Source organism: Oncorhynchus keta, chromosome 5 (assembly GCF_023373465.1).
Source record: "Oncorhynchus keta strain PuntledgeMale-10-30-2019 chromosome 5, Oket_V2, whole genome shotgun sequence".
Taxonomy (NCBI): Eukaryota; Metazoa; Chordata; class Actinopteri; order Salmoniformes; family Salmonidae; genus Oncorhynchus; species Oncorhynchus keta.
In genome coordinates, this window is record NC_068425.1 from 29,303,095 (window position 1) to 29,322,295 (window position 19,201).

At 42.8% G+C, this 19,201-nt stretch overlaps 1 protein-coding gene across 1 annotated transcript in view; it reads left to right on the forward strand.

Moving 5' to 3' along the window:
* Positions 1-2,069: 2,069 nt before the first annotated feature.
* LOC118371197 (lipopolysaccharide-induced tumor necrosis factor-alpha factor homolog) overlaps positions 2,070-19,201 on the forward strand; it is a 78,914-nt gene continuing 61,782 nt past the window's right edge. Inside the window, exon 1 of the mRNA XM_052519437.1 lies at positions 2,070-2,200. The gene's annotated coding sequence lies outside the window, so the exon portion shown is untranslated. The remainder of the gene's footprint in view (positions 2,201-19,201) is intronic.

Below are 19,201 nucleotides of genomic sequence, written 5' to 3' on the forward strand. Positions count from 1 at the left end.
TCTTATTACTGATGAATGTGATGTTTTGGTGCCCATAGGGCAATTCAGAAAGATGATTGAGGATCTTATTACTGATGAATGTGATGTTTTGGTGCCCATAGGGCAATTCAGAAAGATGATTGAGGATCTTATTACTGATGAATGTGATGTTTTGTGCCCATAGGGCAATTCAGAAAGATGATTGAGGATCTTATTACTGATGAACGTGATGTTTTGGTGCCCATAGGGCAATTCAGAAAGATGATTGAGGATCTTATTACTGATGAATGTGATGTTTTGGTGCCCATAGGGGAAATGTTTTGGTGCCCATGATTGAAAGATGATCAATGATGAATGTGATGTTTTGGTGCAGAAAGATGATTGAGGATCTTATTACTGATGAATGTGATGTTTTGGTGCCCAATTCAGAAAGATGATGTTTTGGTTCAGAAAGATGATTGAGGATCTTATTACTGATGAATGTGATGTTTTGTGCCCATGGGGCAATTCAGAAAGATGATTGAGGAGCTTATTACTGATGAATGTGATGTTTTGGTGCCTCTAGGGCAATTCAGAAAGATGATTGAGGAGCTTATTACTGATGAATGTGATGTTTTGGTGCCCATAGGGCAATTCAGAAAGATGATAATTTCATATTGTTTAATTATTTAATGTATTTTGCCACACAGATGGCCATAGATGATTAGAGACACCTGTGATATTCTGAAGTACCCAAAGCAGCCACTAGATGTCCTGTGACAGATTACATAAAATCCTTGAAAGATAGCAAAATACTGGTAGTTTACTGGTAGACTTAGGTTTCCAGTAATATACCCTCCCTTTACACCCCTAGTCTGAGATGACTTTGCACATATTTCCCAAAGCGCTCTTTCTCTGTTGATCCTGAGTGATAGGTTGTCTCAATGTAATCCAGGTATGAAATTATCGTTAATTTCAAATACAATCTGTTTTGTGGCTTAGTTGTGGTCAATTTGCAGTGTACAAAATATTATAATTATGTTCTGGCCCCCCGAACATTTGCTCCGACAAAATTGGCCAAAATCGGTTGCCTAACCACTGGCCTACAGGATGTGTGTTTGGTGCCACCTGTGGATCACCCAGAGACACCAGCTGCTCTAATACAGACTGGTAGAGTTGAACTCTAATGGTAGTTCTGAGGGAAAGGAGAGATGAAGGGAAGGGAGATGAGGGGAGTGGAGGAAAGGGGAGGAGGTAGAGGAGTAGAGGGAAGGGTAGGAGATGAGATGATGAAGGGGTGGAGAGGAGGGGAAAGGTGTGGAGAGGAGGGGAAGAGAGGAGAGCAGAGCAGAGCAGAGAGGAAAGGATGCAAGGGGAGAGCCCTGAGTGGTTAATTATAACTGAAAGCAGTGCCCTTCTTTTTTTATCTCACGTGTCTTTTCATCCTTCCTTTCTCCAGAGACAGACAGAGAGAAAGCACAGAGAGTGCCTCTGCTGGTGCTAGGACTAAAACCTCTCCCTCAACGTCAGCAAGACTAAGAAGCTGATCGTAGACTACAGGAAATAGGGTGGAGGGAGGGTCAAGAGCTTCAAGTTCCTACGTGTCCACATCCAGAACAGTCATGAATGTACGGCAACCCCTCTTCTCTCTCAGGAGACTGAAACGATTTGGCATGGCCCCTCAGATCCTTAGGAACTTTTACAACAGCACCACTGAGAGCATCCGGACTGGTTGTATCACTGTCTGGTATGGCAACTGCACGGCCCGCAACAGGAAGGCTCTACAGAGGGTGTTGCGGACAGCCCAACAAATCACTGGGGGGCGAGCTCCCAGCCATCCAGGACATACATGCCAGTCACTGTCTGAGAAAGGCCTAAATAATTGCCAAAGATTCCAGCCACCCGAGACATGGACTGTTCTCCATGATCCTGTCCGGCAGGCGGCACCGGTGCAATCAAGGCTCAGGCAAAGAGTGATAAATACCTGGCCATAAGACTGTTAAATATCCAGGTTACAACACTCTATTTTCCCAGGGGGCAGTAGCAACCTTGTCCAGGTGCTGAGCCTGATTGATAAGGACACAGGTGATACCAATTAAGGTGATGGTCAGTCAGTGTCCCAGCTTGTGGAGGCTTGAGGCTGCTGGTTTAGTTTGGGCATGCCTGTGGTTTTATGTTTTGTATGTTTATTTTCATCACCATCTGAACAAATAAAGTCAAGACGGAGCTGGCACTGACCTCAGTAAGTTGCTGTCTCCTGAGCACATCCAACACAGTCCTCAAACGCTGATTTCTCACATAAATGCACACATTCATTCAGGTTACAGAGCACGTAACTAAGCCTAGGACCCATAGACAATGCGAGTGTAACAATATCCGTAGGCTGGTTATTGGGTTCATAACAATTGGTTCAATTATTTATTGAATGAGCAGAAATTACACATGGTGTATGTACAGCTTCATTAAAGCAAAAGAAGCAAACATATGTTAACACAGTCATTTTAAATGTATTGTGTAACTACAAAACTCAAGTGATTGATTGACAGTAGCTATTGAATGATACATACAGTATGTGTGAAGTGTGTGTGCTTGGGTGTGTTTCTCTGCTACATCTAGTTCACAGTACCATTCTACAAAAGTACAGTCTTTTTCAGACTGTCATTAAGATATTAGAGAGGTTATTTAACAGTAGTACAGTTACATTGCATGTCTCCCCATATTCCTTGACCTTATGGTATTTTTCTAAAATCCCTGCAGTTCTCAGATGCATGATTTCCATTCCCATGATATCTGCAGTAGAAACAGAGTTAGACTGGCCACTCTCTCAGAACCTAGAATCAGGAACAACAGAGTTAGACTGGCCACTCTCTCAAAACCTAGAATCAGGAACAACAGAGTTAGACTGGCCACTCTCTCAGAACCTAGAATCAGGAACAACAGAGTTAGACTGGAACCTAGAATCAGGAACAACAGTCTGGCCACTCTCAGAACCTAGAATCAGGAACAACAGAGTTAGACTGGCCACTCTCTCAGAACCTAGAATCAGGAACAACAGAGTTTGACTGGCCACTCTCTCAGAACCTAGAATCAGGAACAACAGTGTTTGACTGACCACTCTCTCAGAACCTAGAATCAGGAACAACAGAGTTAGACTGGCCACTCTCTCAGAACCTAGAATCAGGAACAACAGTGTTTGACTGACCACTCTCTCAGAACCTAGAATCAGGAACAACAGTGTTTGACTGAACTCAGAACCTAGAATCAGGAACAACAGTGTTTGACTGACCACTCTCTCAGAACCTCAGAATCAGGAACAAGAACCTAGAATCAGTTAGACTGGCCACTCTCTCAGAACCTAGAATCAGGAACAACAGAGTTAGAACCTGAATCCAACAGAGTTAGACTCTCTCAGAACCTAGAATCAGGAACAACAGAATGACCACTCTCTCAGAACCTAGAATCAGGAACAACAGAGTTAGACTGGCCACTCTCTCAGAACCTAGAATCAGGAACAACAGAACCTTCAGAACAACAGTGGACTGACCACTCTCTCAGAACCTAGAATCAGGAACAACAGTGTTTGACTGACCACTCTCTCAGAACCTAGAATCAGGAACAACAGAGTTAGACTGGCCACTCTCAGGAACAACAGAGTCAGAACCTAGAATCAGGAACAACAGTGTTTGACTGACCACTCTCTCAGAACCTAGAATCAGGAACAACAGAGTTAGACTGGCCACTCTCTCAGAACCTAGAATCAGGACTGGCCACAAGAACCTAGAATCAGGAACAACAGTGTTTGACTGACCACTCTCTCAGAACCTAGAATCAGGAACAACAGAGTTAGACTGGCCACTCTCTCAGAACCTAGAATCAGGAACAACAGAGTTAGACTGGCCACTCTCAGAACCTAGAATCAGGAACAACAGTGTTTGAGACCACTCTCTCAGAACCTAGAATCAGGAACAGAGTTTGACTGACCACTCTCTCAGAACCTAGAATCAGGAACAACAGTGTTTGACTGACCACTCTCTCAGAACCTAGAATCAGGAACAACAGTGTTTGACTGACCACTCTCTCAGAACCTAGAATCAGGAACAACAGTGTTTGACTGACCACTCTCTCTCAGAACCAGAATCAGGAACAACAGTGTTTGACTGACCACTCTCTCAGAACCTAGAATCAGGAACAACAGTGTTTGACTGGCCACTCTCTCAGAACCTAGAATCAGGAACAACAGTGTTTGACTGACCACTCTCTCAGAACCTAGAATCAGGAACAACAGAGTTAGACTGGCCACTCTCTCAGAACCTAGAATCAGGAACAACAGTGTTTGACTGGCCACTCTCTCAGAACCTAGAATCAGGAACAACAGTGTTTGACTGAACTCTCTCAGAACCTAGAATCAAACAGAGTTAGACTGGCCACTCTCTCAGAACCTAGAATCAGGAACAACAGAGTTAGACTGACCACTCTCTCAGAACCTAGAATCAGGAACAACAGTGTTTGACTGACCACTCTCTCAGAACCTAGAATCAGGAACAACAGTGTTTGACTGGCCACTCTCTAGAATCAGAACCTAGAATCAGAACCTAGAACAGGAACAGAGTTTGACTGAGAACCTAGAATCAGGAACAACAGAGTTTGACTGGCCACTCTCTCAGAACCTAGAATCAGGAACAACAGAGTTAGACTGGCCACTAGAATCAGGAACAACAGAGTCAGAACCTAGAATCAGGAACAACAGTGTTTGACTGACCACTCTCTCAGAACCTAGAATCAGAACAACAGTCTGGCCACTCTCTCAGAACCTAGAACAAACAGAGTTCTCAGAACCTGAATCAGGAACAACAGTGTTTGACACTCTCTCAGAACCTAGAATCAGGAACAACAGTGTTTGACTGGCCACTCTCTCAGAACCTAGAATCAGGAACAACAGTGTTTGAACCTAGAATCAGGAACACTCTGACTCAGAACCTAGAATCAGGAACAACAGTGTTTGACTGACCACTCTCTCAGAACCTAGAATCAGGAACAACAGTGTTTGACTGGCCACTCTCTCAGAACCTAGAATCAGGAACAAACAGAGTTAGACTGACCACTCTCTCAGAACCTAGAATCAGGAACAACAGTGTTTGACTGGCCACTCTCTCAGAACCTAGAATCAGGAACAACAGTGTTTGACTGACCACTCTCTCAGAACCTAGAATCAGGAACAACAGAGTTAGACTGGCCACTCTCTCAGAACCTAGAATCAGGAACAACAGAGTTGACTGGCCACTCTCTCAGAACCTAGAATCAGGAACAACAGTGTTTGACTGACCACTCTCTCAGAACCTAGAATCAGGAACAACAGTGTTTGACTGACCACTCAGAACCTAGAATCAGGAACAACAGTGTTTGACTGACCACTCTCTCAGAACCTAGAATCAGGAACAACAGTGTTTGACTGACCACTCTCTCAGAACCTAGAATCAGGAACAACAGTGTTTGACTGACCACTCAGAACCTAGAATCAGGAACAACAGTGTTTGACTGAACCAGAATCAGGAACAACAGTCTGACTCAGAACCTAGAATCAGGAACAACAGTGTTCTCAGAACCTGAATCAGGAACAACAGTGTTTGACTGACCACTCTCTCAGAACCTAGAATCAGGAACAACAGAGTTAGACTGGCCACTCTCTCAGAACCTAGAATCAGGAACAACAGTGTTTGACTGACCACTCTCTCAGAACCTAGAATCAGGAACAACAGTGTTTGACTGACCACTCTCTCAGAACCTAGAATCAGGAACAACAGTGTTTGACTGACCACTCTCTCAGAACCTAGAATCTCCTAGAATCAGAACAACAGTGTTTGAGAACAGAACCTAGAATCAGAACAACAGTGTTTGACTGACCACTCTCTCAGAACCTAGAATCAGGAACAACAGTGTTTGAACCACTCTCTCAGAACCTAGAATCAGGAACAACAGTGTTTGACTGACCACTCTCTCAGAACCTAGAATCAGGAACAACAGTGTTTGACTGACCACTCTCTCAGAACCTAGAATCAGGAACAACAGTGTTTGACTGACCACTCTCTCAGAACCTAGAATCAGGAACAACAGTGTTTGACTGACCACTCTCTCAGAACCTAGAATCAGGAACAACAGTGTTTGACTGACCACTCTCTCAGAACCTAGAATCAGGAACAACAGTGTTTGAGACCACTCTCTCAGAACCTTCAGAACTGACCACTCTCTCAGAACCTAGAATCAGGAACAACAGTGTTTGACTGACCACTCTCTCAGAACCTAGAATCAGGAACAACAGTGTTTGACTGACCACTCTCTCAGAACCTAGAATCAGGAACAACAGTGTTTGACTGTTTCAGAACCTAGAATCAGGAACAACAGTGTTTGACTGACCACTCTCTCAGAACCTAGAATCAGGAACAGACCTAGTGTTGTGACTGACCACTCTCTCAGAACCTAGAATCAGGTGTTTGACTGACCACTCTCTCTAATGGTCTGGGTGATTTAGTACTTTACCAGTTCAGTACCTTATCAGACTGTTTTCCTTACTCTGCTTTTGTTATTTTGAGGTTACAGAGACTACCTTGTAATCTTGTTTATCTCCCTAATAAACCTGTAGTTAACCTGATATTTTTAATCGGACAGACTTGTTTTGTGTTGTATTTACACCAGGGTAGTCAGTCTTTTGGATATCTACCCACCTGTAGGTCTGCGAATTTGAAGTTAAAACCGCCAGGAGCATAGATACCAAGAAAAAGAGAACAATTTAATAAATAATACTAAAACCCTTCCAAAATTGCAATAATAATTTCTATTTGATAGGTAAAGAATACACAAATATTGTTTCTCACAAAATGTATTGTTTCCCACACAAACTTCCCTTATTTACAAATGATTTATAAGTTTGGTTGTAAGGCCCCCCTCTTTCAACAACATTTCTGAGTACTCTGTAGGTTTTCAGGCTTCCTGGGAGCCACCAAGTCTGACAATAGGGAAAGCTCATGTCCTTCCACACTCAAAGGTGTGCTAACTGCTTCCTGTGTTGCGACATCTCCTTGAAGTTATAGAAGCTCAACCGTAGTTGGTGATGGCACTTCAGGGAGTCTTGGTTCATTTGATCTCAGGATCATTCTCCTTGGTAGCCCCAGTTGAGAGCCAAGTCTTAACATTGTTCTTTTCAAGTTCTGGGATGTAGGTGTAGTCCTTTGCTGTTTTCAATGTGAAGAAACCTTATTTTATAGTCTGAATGATAGAATAATATTTGAGTATTTTGTCTATTGAATTTCATTATCAGTGCAGACAATATTGACAATATAACGGCAATGACATGTATTATGACATAATATAAAAATATAACAGCGCTAACATGTGACTCATTATATATTGATTTGTACTAATGACATTTTCTTGGTTGCACATCATACAAATATTTTTCACAACCACGAGGATGACTAACACTTGCAAAACCCTTACAAAAAAACACGTCAAATTTGCATTTGCTCTTGTCAAATCAAATGTTCACATGTGAAATAGCTGTTTTCACATGTTGAGCTTAAAAATGTGAGTGATTACAGCACTTTTTTATGTGAGAAGAAAACTTATTTTCACATCAGAAAATTGTATATGCATTCTCATGTGAAAAACTTTCTCATGTGAAATCTACCATTTACATGTGAAATTGCAAGTTCACAAGTGAAAACCATTCACATGTGTAAATATAATTTTTAGTTTCACAATTTATTGCAAGATCACATGTGGTGAAATGGGGTTATTCTCCTCACATGTGAAGAGTTGGCATTAACATGTTGCAGTAGCAATGTTTCCACATATGGAATTGTAAATTCTGTAATGCCTGAATATGAAAGTTTAAGTGTGTTAAATATTTAGATTTTCAATTTCTGAGCATTCCATTCAGAATGTTACTGCTGCAGGCACCCACCTCTCTTCTTCAGACATTGGAAGAAACCCAGTGAAAAGAACAGAGAAGCTAGCACTCTGTGTCTCCTTATTTATATTTTGTAACATGTTAAAAGTAGCACTGTTAGAGTTCTAATTGGCGCTGTTAACTCAAGATTTAGTGCACTATTGTTTTTATCACATTGTCTGAAAGCGTAAAAATACACTGAACACATACAATACATCATCTCTTCAGCTAAAAACAACAACGCAATGTCAAAACAAGTTAACTTTGAGGTAATTCACCTGATTTTGCTAACCGTTACCGGCAATATTCTTGTAAACGAAAATGCTCGCCTAACCTGCTACGAAAATCACTTAGTATCAAATTGGAGTGAAAATAATGTGTCCTGAAAAAAACTTCAGTCTCTACTGCTACCTTTAGTCAACAAGTTTGGGAGTAAAGACCCCCTATTGGCAACTACTCCTAGTGGTGAAAGTAAGAACTGCAATTGAAGCCAGAAAATTAATGCAGTGAAATAGGAGGATAATCATTCTGTCAAATGTTTTTTTTATTTTATCCATGTGTATGTGTAGTGTATGTTATCGTGTGCATGTGTCTGTGCCAATGTTTGTGTTGTTTCACAGTCCCAGCTGTTCCATGAAGTGTTTTTTAAATCTAATTTTACAGCTTGCATCAGTTACTTGATGTGGAATAGAGTTCCATGTAGTCATGGCTCTATGTAGTCTGTTCTGGGGACTTGGGACTGTGAAGATGACTCTTGTGGCATGTCTTGTGGGGTATGCATGGGTGTAAGAGCTGTGTGCCAGTAGTTTAGACAGATTCAACATTCAACCTCTCATAAATAAAAGCAGCGATGAAGTCAATCTCTCCTCCACTTTCAGGCTCTCCTCCACTTTCAGCCAGGAGAGATTGATATGCATATTATTAATATTAGCTCTCTGGGTACATCCAAGGGCCATCCTTGCGGCCCTGTTCTGAGCCAATTGCCATTTTCCTAAGTCCTTTTTTGTGGCACCTGACCACACGACTGAACAGTAGTCAAGGTGCGACAAAACTAGAGCCTGTAGGACCTGCCTTGTTGATAGTGTTGGCTGAGCATCGCTTATTACAGACAGACTTCTCCCCATCTTAGCTACTACTGCATCAATATGTTTTGACCATGACAGTTCACAATCTAGGGTTACTCCAAGCAGTTTAGTCATCTCAACTTGCTCAAATTCCACATGATTTATTAGAAGATTTAGTTGAGGTTTAGGGTTTTGTGAGTATTTTGTTCCAAATACAGTGCTTTTAGTTTTAGAAATATTTAGGGCAAACTTCTTCCTTGCCACCCACTCTGAAACTAACTGCAGCTCTTTGTTGAGTGTTGCAGTCATTTCAGTCGCTGTAGTAGCTGCTGTGCATAAATCACATCATAGTTTATTTGTCACGTGCGCCGAATATAAAAGTCAAATGCTTACTTCCAGGTTCTAACCAATAGTGCAAAAAAAAGGTATTAGGTGAACAATTGGTAAGTAAAGATATAAAACAACAGTAAAATGACAGTGAAAAATAACAGTAGCGAGGCTATAGAAGTAGTGAGGCTATAAAAGTAGCGAGGCTATATACAGACAGCGGTTAGTCAGGCTGATTGAGGTAGTATGTACATGTAGATATGGTTAAAGTGACTATACATATATGATGAACAGAGAGTAGAAGTAGCATAAAAGAGGGGTTGGCGGGACACAATGCAGATGGCCAACCGAGCTATGTGTGGGAGCACTGGTTGGTCGGGCCAATTGAGGTAGTATGTACATGAATGTATAGTTAAAGTGACTATGCATATATGATAAACAGAGTAGCAGCAGTGTAAACGAGGGGTTGGGTTGGGGGGTGGCGCACACAATGAAAATAGCCTGGGTAGCCATTTGATTACCTGTTCAGGAGTCTTATGGTTTGGGGGTAAAAACTGTTGAGAAGCCTTTTTGTCCTAGACTTGGCACTCCGGTACCACTTGCCATGCGATAGTAGAGAGAACAGTCTATGACTGGGGTGGCTGGGGTCTTTGACAATTTTAAGGCCTTCCTCTGACACGGCCTGGTGTAGAGGTCCTGGATAGCAGGCAATTGCCGTACCAGGCAGTGATGCAACCAGTCAAGATGGTCTCGATGTTGCAGCTGTAAAACCTTTTGGGGATCTCAGGACCCATGCCAAATCTTTTTAGTTTCCTGAGGGGGAATAGGCTTTGTCGTGCCCTCTTCACGACTGTCTTGGTGTGTTTGGACCATTCTAGTTGGTTGTTGATGTGGACACCAAGGAACATGAAGCTCTCAACCTGCTCCACTACAGCCCTGTTGATGAGAATGGGGGTGTGCTCAGTCCTCCTTTTCCTGTAGTCCACAATCATGTCCTTAGTCTTGGTTACGTTGAGGGATAGGTTGTTATTCTGGCACCACCCAGCCAGGTCTCTGACCTCACTATAGGCTGTCTCATCGTGTAGTGTTGAGTCATCCATATATAGACACTCTGGCTTTACTCAGTCAGTGGCATGTCGTTAGTAAAAATGTTTAAAAAAGCAAGGGGCCTAAACAGCTACCCTGGGGAATTCCTGATTCTAACTGGATTATATTTGAGGCTTCCATTAAATAACAGCCTCTGTGTTCTGTTAGGCAAGTAACTCTTTATCCACTTTTTCCAGCAGCGGACTATGATCAAAAATGTAAATCTGCACTGAAGTCTAACAAGACAGCCCCCACAATCATTTAATCATCAATTTCTCTCAGCCAATCATCAGTCATTTGTGTAAGTGCTGTGCATGTTGAGTGTCCTTCCCTATAAGGTCCCTCAGTTGATTTTCAAGCTAGATGCAACTACAACGACCAGGGACCTTTTCAAAAGCCTCATCAAAATGGCAGTGATTGGTACTGTAGATGGTTAACAATAACAAAACAGACATAGAATATTTCTTTAAGCATGGTCAAGTTAATAATTATGCTTTGCATTATGTATTAAACAACCCAGACACATCAAAGATAGTCGTCCTTCTGAACTGAACACGGAAAAATAATTCACTTTTTGTCCTAAACACATATTCTTACAGTATGATTGGGGCAAATCCAACACAACTGTGTAACTGCCTCCTTATTTCCATGCATGGTGGTGCCTGCATCATGGTATGGGTAAGCTTGACATCGGGAAATGGGATGGAGCTAAGCACATTCAAAATCCTAGAGGAAAACCTGCTTCAGTCTGCTTTACACCAGACACTGGGAGAGGAATTCACCTTTCAGTATGACAATAACATACACCTTAAGACCAAATCTACACCAGAGTTGCTTACCAAGAAGACAGGAAATGTCCCTGTGTGGCCAAATTACAGTTGAGACCTAAATCTGCTTGAAAATATTTGGAAAGACTTGAAAATAGCTGTCTAGCCATGATCCCATCCTCTTGACAGAGGTTGAAGAATTACGAAAAGAATAATGGTCTAATATAACGGGTAATATGTATACCGCTCTTAGACACTTACCCAAGAAGAATCACAGCTGTAATCTTCTGCCAAACATGTTGTGACTCAGGAGCTGAATACTTATCAAATAACTCAAATCTAGTCGTTGTAGTTATATCAATCTTTAAAAAGGTACATTTTTTCTTCTACTTTGACATTACCGAGTATTTTGTGTAGATTGTTCATTAAATTGTGATCCATTTGAATCCCACTTTGTAACAATACAATGTGAAGAAATCCAAGGGGTATGAATACTTTTGCAAGGCACTGTAAGACAAAAGAAACATGACACAGTGTGTGACTGATGAATCAGAGCAGGAATTGAAGAAATTTATTCAAATGCTGCAAGTGAACTCTAGAATTGAACAAATAACTATGCAAATGGAAATCATTGGTCGATAACCAGAGTAAGTTACAAAAATAGGATTTAGATTCCTATGCAATGTTCTACAAATAGTTCATTTTGTCTGCCAGAGGGGCTGCTCGTCCTGGAGTGAAGGGGTGGCATCGCATATGTGGGGTAGACCTGGGGCTCATTAGGATATAAGGGGGCAGTAGGGGGTACGTGGGCGACCCATGTGATAGCTGTTTTGAGGAGGTGCATGGGGTCCTCTGGGTAACAGGGAGCTTTGCATGCCCCGGCTGAGGAAGAGACAGCAGAGGAGGAGCAGGAGGGCAACATGTCCTGGGAGGGTAACCACTGCTGGTCAACGACCCAGTGTTGTATCCAACATGTCTGACAGAAAGAAGGTTTTGATAATACAAAAGTTGCCACATTGATTGCAATCCTAATGAATAGAAAAATATATATAATTTTTATAATAACAATGCGTGTATAAATGCTCAGCCATAACCTCATGTTATTTATTACATTTATTTCTTTTAAAATAATCTTCCAAAGACAAAAAAATATCACCTCAGGCGGGTCACCCCCAAGACTGACCTGGCAACAGCGTACTAGCCCGAGTCCTGTGAGAACGAGGAGTTCAGGGTATTCCTCCCCTGGGAGGTAGCAGAGGAGATTGGGGTGTAGGGATATTGAGTAGAATAATTGTTCATGTCTCCATAAAACACCTCTATGCTTCAATATCGATCACAAGTTTTTCCCTACACTCACAAAAACAAAAGACATCACTTCCCTGCAATAGGACACAGTGTGCTCGTAAGTCTTATTACCTTGATAAACAGCTTATTTTATAAGGCATTCAATCACCTTGCAACAACTAACCCCTAAACTCTTGCTTAACACAAAGTAGCCAGCTAGTAAATGAATTGAAATGTACAACCACCACACTAACGTAAGACCTACTGTGTAAATTGTTCCTAGACCATGGTTCTTTTGAAGTCCTTCAATGTCGACTTTGCTGAAAGTCTTGTTGAAGTCTTCTCGTTGAAATCACAGCTAATGTTGCGGACAGGCAGTGAGTGGATCTCTACGGAGGTGTCTACGGATCTAGGGATCTCTCTAGCTAACTGACACTGCAATTCAAATATTCCCGCCCCAACGTAAGTGGTACTAGCTAGTTGGTTGGGTGTGTATTGACATGACGCTATGACGTCTCCTCTTTCCAAGTGCAAGTGTCATGCAGGTCAGACACCAGAAAATAACAGTTTAAGTTCATGCACAATAATTGGGAGTGTACGATCCCAGAAATCCTTGATAACGAGTAACTGGGTATAAAAACGTCCAGCTGGAGCCATCTGAGCGTTTGGCTTCTGAACCCTCAGCAGCTAATGACTTAACGCTGGCTGTACTTTGGTCTGACCCACTACAGGCAGTCCGGCAGAAACCAGGCAGATGTTTTCATATCCAGAGCTTTATTCTCTAGGTCACCACCACACAGCTGCACAAACCCACACATCATTGAAGTATCTTTGTGGTTACAGTTAGAAATGGACTTGTGGTTCTGAAAGATAAGAACAGAAACACAGTGTTGGAAACTAAACAATAGGAAGATCTACACAGGAAGGAATGTCCTAACATTACACCTGAACAGGGATATTCACACAGCATATCAACATGTGGATAAATATCTCACTGGAGAGAGAGAGAGAGCTAACTAGTCTGACAAGCTAGATATAAGGCCCGCTCTCTCAGGCCTGGTGAGGATCTTATCAAATCTGTCTCTGGGGTCATAAATTATACTGCACCTGCATGAGCTCCAGTTCTGAAACTTCTAATCTAGACTGTTCTAGAGGCTTGCCCTGACACCTGCAAATGGCAACCATAATGGCTACTATGAAAACGCTGCGGTAGCATGGGTATACAGACTATACAAATGACTCTAGACAAATAAGCATCTACTGCGCAGATGCTCATGCAATCAAGGCGAAACTGGCACTTATGCAATATAAACAACATGGAGTATCTGAAATATACATAAGCCGCAGGATAAGAACATTACTTTAATACAGTTACAGATGTGACAAGGTAACTTAAGGTAAATGACTTGCAGTCAATCATCATTGCGTAGCATAAAACATCCCAACAATAAACCCCACAACTCACTTTCTTGGATGCACGCACAATCTTCTTAGTAAACACAATGAAAAACCTTGATTGCAAGCCAAAACTTGCGTCTTCTTCTTGGAACTACATAAACACTCTGAGCTAGAGTGGGCGGGTGCAGTGTCCAAATGTGCATTCAGGCATGCTGATTGGCTGAAACTTCAGCGTTCTGATTGATAGCTGAGATGGAGAGATATCCACCCTAACTGGACTCTGGGAAAGGTCAGGTGCAAACTAATGGACTTTTTTTTTTACATCAGGAGTGTACGATCCCGGAAATACTTGTGCCAGTGCGTGGTCAGGAGTGTGCTCCCGCTCACAATACATTTCACTGATTGTGTACAGGTTGGAAAATACCCGGAAACACCTATTTTCATGCAGTTATCACTGGCTGTCTAACTGCACCCATACCGACCACACACACACACACACACACACACACACACACACACACACACACACACACACACACACACACACACTTCACCCTGCTGCTGAGCCTATTGATCTACCTCCACAGTGTTCCTGCACACTGTTTCACATAGTTTATTATGGTCAATTCTTGTGTTCATTTATTAAATATTGTATTACCTTCTCTTTTTTAATGTACTATTTAATTGTACCGTTACACCCGCTGCATTCTGTGCATGTGACAAATAAACTGTGGTTAGATTTGATCAACATAGTCCTTCATTATCTCTCTGCAGTTACACAGGGTTCTACTCCATGTAGTCTGTCTGTCCTGTCTGTCTGTCCTGTCTGTCTGTCCTGTCTGTCTGTCTGTCTGTCTGTCTGTCTGTCTGTCTGTCTGTCTGTCTGTCTGTCTGTCTGTCTGTGTCTCTCACCCATTGCTGCTTTATCCCCAACTTCTTTGCAATGAACACAATCTATTGACTTGTGCATCAATACTCTTGATGCATATCTTTTTGCATTGAACGCAATGTATGATTCATAGTTCGTGACGCATATCACTTTGCAAAAGGTTCACATTTTGTGGCTTATCAATTGATACCTGCCTGGTGTGGGAAATGTATGTTTGAGTCTTTCTCAGAAGATTTTAATAGTTTGCTTCACGCCATGAGAATCTCCGGTGGCCAACTTCGTTTAAAGAGGAACTTCAGCACTTTATAACCTCATATTCATTATCTTTACAAGGATACTATGTAATATTTCACTTCAAATGACAGGCATATAGAGACAGTCACGCAGACAGAGCGAGACAGACAGAGACAGACAGATAGACAGTCACGCAGACAGAGCGAGACAGACAGAGACAGACAGATAGACAGTCAGGCAGACAGAGCGAGACAGACAGAGACAGACAGATAGACAGTCAGGCAGACAGAGCGAGACAGACAGACAGATAGACAGTCAGGAAGACAGAGCGAGACAGACAGACAGATAGACAGTCAGGAAGCTGCATGGTGTTCCACTCTAGCTGACAGACAGAGCAGACAGTTATGCTGCATGGTCCACTTAGGCATGGTGTTCAGACAGATGCTGCATGGTGTTCCACAGAGGTGTTCCATGCTGCATGGTGTTCCACTCAGCTGGTGTTCCATCCTGCATGGTGTTCCACTCTAGCTGGTGTTCCATGCTGCATGGTGTTCCAGTCTGCTGGTGTTCCAGCTGGTGTTCCATGCTGCATGGTGTTCACTCTAGCTGGTGTTCCATGCTGCATGGTGTTCCACTCTAGCTGGTGTTAATGTCTCTAGCTTGTTCCATGCTGCATGGTGTTCACTCTAGCTGGTGTTCCACTCTAGCCACCACTCTAGCTGGTGTTCCATGCTGCATGGTGTTCCACTGCTGTGTTCCACTGCTGGTGTTCCATGCATGGTGTTCCATGCTGGTGTTCCATGCTGCATGGTGTTCCATTCTAGCTGGTGTTCCATGCTGCATGGTGTTCCACTCTAGCTGTTCCATGCTGCATGGTGTTCCACTCTAGCTGGTGTTCCATGCTGCATGGTGTTCCACCACTCTAGCTGGTGTTCCATGCTGCATGGTGTTCCACTCTAGCTGGTGTTCCATGCTGCATGGTGTTCCATTCTAGCTGTTTCCATGCTGCATGGTGTTCCACTCTAGCTGGTGTTCCATGCTGCATGGTGTTCCACTCTAGCTGGTGTTCCATGCCATGCTGCATGGTGTTCCACTCTAGCTGGTGTTCCATGCTGGTGTTCCATGGTGTTCCACTCTAGCTGGTGTTCCATGCTGCATGGTGTTCCACTCTAGCTGGTGTTCCACGCTGGTGTTCCATGCTGCATGGTGTTCCACTCTAGCTGGTGTTCCATGCTGCATGGTGTTCCACTCTAGCTGGTGTTCCACTCTAGCTGGTGTTCCATGCTGCATGGTGTTCCACTCTAGCTGGTGTTCCATGCTGCATGGTGTTCCATTCTAGCTGGTGTTCCATGCTGACAAGGTACAGATCTGTCGTTCTGCCCCTGAACAGGCAGTTAACCCAGTGTTCCTAGGCCATCATTGAAAATAAGAATTTGTTCTTAACTGACTTGCCTAGTTAAATAACGGTAAAAAAAATTGTGCGCCGCCCTATGGGACTCCCAATCACGGCCGGATGTGATACAGCCTGGATGTGTGTATGTGTATGATAATAGCTTTAATAGGATTTGCTGGGGAGAAGTAGCTGGCAGGGGAATATAGCAGAAACTATGCTAGATGGTCATATACAAGAAAGAGAGGCAGAGAGAGCGCATTAAGACCTTTCACTTCTGCTTTTTACAAAGGCGCTGCACCGCGGCTGACCCTTTGCTTTCAACCCTTTCGTGTGTGCGTGCATGTGCATGTGCAGGACCAAGAGAGAGAGATGTCTAAGATGAGTATGAAAATATTTCCCAAAGCTCTCTCTTTGGGTTGATCCTGAGTTGATAGGAGGTTGCCTACAGGATGTGTGTTTGGTGCCACCTGTGGTTCACCAAGAGACATCAGCTGCTCTGATAGAGCATCGACTGGTAGAATGGATCTGGGGCTTCAGAGGCAGAGGAGAGGGGAGAGGAGAAGGGGAAAGGAAATAAAAGGAGAGGAGGGGGTAAGAAATGAGAGGAGAACAGGGGAGAAGAATTGAGAGAATAGAAGAGAGGCGAGTAGATAAGAGGTAAAGAGAGGGAAGGACAAAAGAGAAGATAATAAGAAAGGAGGTTATTTATAACTGAAAGCAATGGTCCAATCTGCTCTCCTCCCAGTTTCCATTCAAAGCGGTGAGGTAGTAACAGTTGAAGCCAAACTTCATCCATTCTTGTGAACTGTACCCTTTGACCATTAAAGACTGTTTCAGTCTTTCTGTTTCACTCTGTAACTGGTCTCTCTCTTTAATCAAGTTGTTGTGGCTGGTCTCTAGCTGGTTTCGCTCTTCAGTCAGATTGTTAGGGCTTTTCTGCAGCTGGTTTCTCTCTTTAGCCAGGTTGTTGTAACTGGTCATTTGATTTCTATGATAGACTAACAGACTTATGATCCCAGCCAGTAGGAGTGCACACAGCAGCCCCAGACACACTGCACCAACGCCGGAGGGTTTCTTCCACCACTGAAAAGATACTGAATGTTGAGCACCAACTCCACCCTTCTTGTTGGGCTTGTCGGATCTTACATTGACAATCATCATCAATATCGTCATCATCAATAACCATGGAGTTCATTGCATTAGGTTCATCATATTCAACTTTATCTGGATTTAATCACAGGAGGTTGGTGGCATCTTTATTGGAGAGGATGAGCTCGTAGTAATGGCTGGAGCTGAATGAGTGGAATGGTATCAAATACATCAAACACATGGTTTGGTGCCATTCCATTCGCTCCATTCCAGACGTTATTATGAGCCGTCCTCAAATACAATACATGCACTTTTTCTGTTACCTCAGTTGCAGGTCTGTATCTGTCCTGTATGTTCGCTGAACTACTCTGGTCGATGTCTGTGACTAACTGCAAGTAACACTGTTTTAACTGTCAACCAAAAAGAAAGGCAAACTGTCAATCCTGTCAAAACAACAGGACACTGACGGAGAGCCACATGACTTCCACCGACCCCAAAAACATGAATCAGTAAGTTCACACCTCCTTATATACTCTTATTGTGCTTCAGTTTTGCCAGGTGATGAGATTAGTCTGTGTTGGTAATCTATGTGAAAAGGTATTCAGAAGTAATGCGTCGGTCAGCTGTTTGTTCACCCACACCTGCACGCAATTGCTAAAACCCCATCTGCAACCGCCTGACTTTACGTGATAAAGTGAAAATCTGAGGCCTTGTACCAAACCCTAACCTGCAAACATAGAAAATGGTTCCCAACCTTTTTCTGTTACTGTACCACCAACTAGGTGTGGTATCCGAAGGACCCCTAGGGGTGATTGGCCTATCTAGAGGGGGTACTAGGACCCCTAGGGGTAATTGGCCTATCTACAAGGGGTACTTGAGAAGACTCGTGAGACCATAGGCCTACTGGGAAAATACTTCAGGGGTACTCAGGGCAGAGCAAAATTCAGATATTTTGTATTTATTTTGATTGAACCTTTATTGAACTAGGCAAGTCAGTTCAATAAAGGTAAAAAAATAAATAAATAATGAACTGAATTTTGCTCTGCCCTGAGTACCCCTGGAGTACCCACTTAAGTGCATTTTCCCAGTAGGCCTATGGTCTCACGAGTCTTCTCAAGTACCCCCTGTAGATAGGCCAAGAGTACCCCTAGGGGTCCTAGTACCCCTGGTTGGGAACCACTGCCCTAGACGACTAAACACACCCTTTCTCACCAGAAAATATGTCACACATCGATAGAATGAATGCTTCAATCTAGTTGACATCTGCACAATTTAGTCTTTCATCTCTGCTTCTTTCGCCCAGCAAAGTTTTTTAGGGACCGGGAGAAATGCAACATTTCCAAATACTAGACCGGTTTTAAGGGAATTAAAATCTATGAAAACGACCCCAACATGTTTCTGATTAGATTTCAGTTCGGCTTTTGGATGCATATTTTTTTGTGGTTGAAATAATATCAGCTTTTATGATGCTCATAAAGAACCATTTCGCAGGTTTTCTCTTTTTGAATTCAACTCTGACATGGTCCTTTTTGCCTCTGTGGATCATAGTGAATGTTTTTTGCTTAAGTTCCTGAAAGCATTTGGAAGTACCATGTATTTGGCACACGTACAGTTAGGCCCTAAAGCTTAGGCTTATGCCCTAATTCCAGATACAAAGAATGAAAGAAAAAGCTAAATGTAGTCTATAGATACGAATTGCACAAGAATGATACATGTATAGGCTCTAAATCCATGTTATTTTAGCCCGGTGTTGAGGTTACTCTCTGTGAG